Source organism: Bison bison, unplaced genomic scaffold (assembly GCF_000754665.1).
Source record: "Bison bison bison isolate TAMUID 2011002044 unplaced genomic scaffold, Bison_UMD1.0 scf7180017864533, whole genome shotgun sequence".
Lineage (NCBI taxonomy): Eukaryota > Metazoa > Chordata > Mammalia > Artiodactyla > Bovidae > Bison > Bison bison.
This window is the reverse complement of record NW_011495082.1, coordinates 11,927,147-11,931,262: the sequence shown is the minus strand read 5'-3', so window position 1 is coordinate 11,931,262 and position 4,116 is coordinate 11,927,147. Positions and strand designations below refer to the sequence as shown.

Sequence of the window (4,116 nt, the reverse complement as noted above, 5' to 3'; positions counted from 1 at the left end):
ACCATATTCCTTTGGTATAAAAGACCCTTTATTTTAGGCAATGACTGTGACTTTTTGAGGATATTTTTATATCGTTACATTTATTTGGAAAAAGACAAAGTTGACTAATGGATATTGGTCCCCAATATTTTTTCGATTATTCTACTTCTTAGCTAAAACTAAAATGTAGGAGTTACTGCACAATACTCCATGAGGACTTCCTTATCTATTACCCAAGTTCTGAAAAGATATGGAATATCTTATTTAATGGAGACATTTATTGACTAGTTTATGTATTTAGTTCCCTTCAAAACTCAGTACAGGCATATCTTGTTTTATTGTGCTTCATTTCATTGTGCTTTGCAGATACTGTGCTTTGTAATTTTGGGCGAATTCTGGCAACTCTGCATTGAGCAAATCTGTTGGTTTCATTTTTTTCAACAGCATTTTCTGATTTCTTGTTTCTGAATCACAATTAGATAAATCTCACATTTCAAACTTATTGTATTTGTTAAGGTGATCTGTTATCAGTGGTCCTTGACGCTATTCTTATTTTGGGAGTGCCACAAACCCCATCCAGAAGGCAAACTTAATCAATAAATGTTGTATGTGTTCTGGCTGTTTCACTGAGCAGCTTTTCTTCTCTCTCCTTCTCCTCAGGCCTCCCTGTTCTCCAAGAGATGACAGGTTTTTTTTTTTTTTCCACACTCCTAAAATAATAACTTTTAATATCAAATATCCACACAGCATTCAAATAACCAATTGTCAAAACAGAGACACAGAAATAGAGAATGGATGCCAGGGAGAAGGGGAGGCAGGTGAACTGGGAGATTTGGATTAGCATACACATATTACTATGTATGTTGTTGTTAAAGCACCAAGTTGTGTCTGACTGTCGACACAATTTTTAAATTAGGCCAGTTAATAACCCTACAATGACTTCTAAGTATTCAAAATGAAAGGAAGACTCACACATCTCTCATTTTAAATCAAAAGCTAGAGAAAAAAAAAAATTAAGCTTAGTGAAGAAAGTATATTGAAAAGTAAGATAGGCTGAAAACTAGGCCTCTCGCCCAGTTAGACAAGCGGTGAATGCAAAGGAAAAGTTCTTGAAGAAAATTAAAAGTACTTCTCCAGCACAGAACACATGCATAATATGAAAGTGAAACAGCCTGATTGCTTATCGGGAGAAAGTTTTAATAGAAGATTAAATCAGCCATAGGATTCCCTTAAGTCAAAGCTTAAGTCTAACTCACTTTAATTCTATGAAGGTTGAAAGAGAGGAAACTCAAAAGAAAATATAAGAATTTGAAAATATCAGAAATTGATTCATGTGGTTTAAGAAAAGAAGCCATCTCCATAGCATCAAAGTGCAAGATGAACCTAGCAAATGCTGATGTAGAAACTGTAAGCACGTTATCCAGAAGATCTAGCTAAGATCATTAATGAACATGACTATGCTAAACAACAAATTGGAAGAACATGCCATCTAGGCTTTTCACAGCTAGAGAGGAGAAGTCAATGTCTAGCTTCAAAATTACAAAGAACAAATTGACTCTCTTGTTGAGGGTAATGTGAGTTAAAGTTGAAGTCAATGCTCATTTACCATTCCTAAAAATCCTAGGCTAAATCTACTCAGGCTGTGCTCTATAAATGGAACAACAAAGCCTAGATAATAGCATGTCTCTTTATAATATGATTTAATATAAATATTTAAGCCCATTTTGAGACCTACTACTCAAAAAAAAAAGAAAAAAAGATTTCTTTCAAAATATCACTGCTCACTTGTCAGTGCACCTGGTCAGCAAAGAGCTCTGGTGGAGATGAAAATGAGATTCATGCTCTCATACCTGCTAACACAACATCCATTCTGCAGCCTATGGATCAAGGTGTACTTTAATTTTCAAGTTCATTCTTTAAGAAGCACATTCTGTAAGGCCATAGCTGCCATCAATAGAGATTCCTCTGATGGATCTTGGCAAAGTTAATTGAAAACCTTCTGGAAAGGATTCTAGATGCCATTGAGAACATTCATGAGAAGAGGTAAAAATATTAACATTAACAAGAGGCTGGAAGAAGTTGATCTAACTCTTACGAATGACTGTGAGGAGTTCAAGACTTCAGTGGAGGAAGTAACTGCACATGTGATAGAAATAACAGAAGAGCTAGAATTAAAGGTGGAGCCTGAAGATGTGGCTGAATTGCTGCAAAGTTGTGATAAAATTTTAATGAGTGAGGAGCTGCTTCTTATGGATGAGCAAAGAAAATTGCTTCTTGAAATGACATCTAATTCTGATGAAGATGATGGGAAAACCGTTTTTAATTAAAACAAAGGGTTTAGAACATCATACAAGCTTAGTTGATAAAGCAGTGGCAGTGTTTGAAAGGACTGATTTCCATTTTGGAACAAGTTCTACTATGAGAAAAATGCTGTTAAATAGCCTTACATGCTATAGAGAAATCGCTCATAAAAGATGTAGCAACCTTCATTGTCTTACTTTGAGAAATTAACATAGCCACCCAACCCTCAACAACCACTACTCTAATCAGTCAGCAGCCGCCAACAAAGTAAGTCCTTCCACAAGCAAAAAGATTAAAACTTGCAGAAGGCTCAAATAATAGTTAGCAGATTTTAGCAATAAAGTATGTTTTAGTTAAGATACGCATATTGATTTTTTTAGTTATAATGCTATTGCATACAATAGACTACAGTATAGTATAAACATAACTTTTATATGCACCAAAAATTCTTGTGACTTCCTTCATTGTAATATTCACTTCATTGTGGTGATCTGGAGCTGAACCAGCAATATCTGATATTATCTTAATATATTAATAATATCTTAATAATATCTTAATATATTAGTTAAGCTCTCTTAAAAAATGTATATTTTTACTGCTATTGTCTTTCTTTAAGCTGAGAATGCTGTGAAGTTGGGGTTCACTGTAAAAATCCACATTCTGTAAAAGACTTGGTACTTTGTTCAATTAAAGATAAACAGATATTTTAAGTAAGTATAAATAAGGTGATTTGTCCAACAGCTTTCAAGTTGTATGTTACACTGAAAGCAATTTCTTGTCTGATGTGGTCAAGGTCTTAAAAAATAGATTCTCTAAAAGGCAATGCAAAAAGCAAACTCGTACAAATTTTCTTTCTTAAAACGTTAAATTCATTAACTAGTACAACATGGACATGTCCGTAGGTCACATACTGTTGAAAATAGTTTTCTCATTTAGCCCATAAAGCATACACATCCATGCATTTTACGTACACAGTGTTTCATCAAATAAACTGCACATTCATTAAAAATATCTGGCCACCAACAGTTATATCATTTGAAAGAACATATTTTAGATATATACAGTCTATTTCAATATTTTTAGAAGTTTATACTATATACATTCTGGAAAAAATATTATTTTGAAAATTTCATTGCTCTTAATTTTATAATTCACATATTTTTTAGATAAACTATTTCTGGAATATTAGTTTCTCATAAATCATAAAAAATGTGTCCCATGTACTATAAAACCTAAAAATAAAAGATTTAAAAAGAGTAGGAGTAATAAATTCCCTCCCTCACCATTGCAAGCCAGAAAATCTTAGGCGAAAAAATATTGATAATAACACAAAATAAAATATTGTAAATATTTATATTAAAAAAAAATTATGTATCAAATATAAAGCCCATTAATTTACTTGATAAATAGTTTTCTTTTCCATCCAAGTTTAGGAAAAGATCATTTAAGCTATTCATTTTTTTCAGTTATCAATATTAAACTTAAAATTTTTATAAGTAAAACATGTAATTCAAAGAGAGAGAAACTAGACTGGAAAGATTATTACTTAACTCAGGATTTAATTCAAACAAATTAAAATAATGAAATGTCAGATGTTTTTCAATTGACAAAAATTAAAAATAATCTAGAGATCCAGCCTAAGTAATAGGGCATGGGGATTTTCATACATTGCTGGTGGGAATGTAAATTGGTATCTTTCCAAAAGCTATTTGGCCAGTACATTTTTGTTCGTTAAATCACATGTTTTCTCATACGAAGAACAACTGGTAGTTATGTTTCAGAGAAATTTTCCTAAAGTTATACAGTGGACTTAATTGGCAGGATTTTCATCATGGA

At 32.3% G+C, this 4,116-nt stretch overlaps 1 pseudogene; it reads left to right on the top strand.

The window, feature by feature from the left end:
- Positions 1-1,356: 1,356 nt before the first annotated feature.
- On the top strand, positions 1,357-2,605 carry LOC104982578 (annotated as a pseudogene).
- Positions 2,606-4,116: the final 1,511 nt, after the last annotated feature.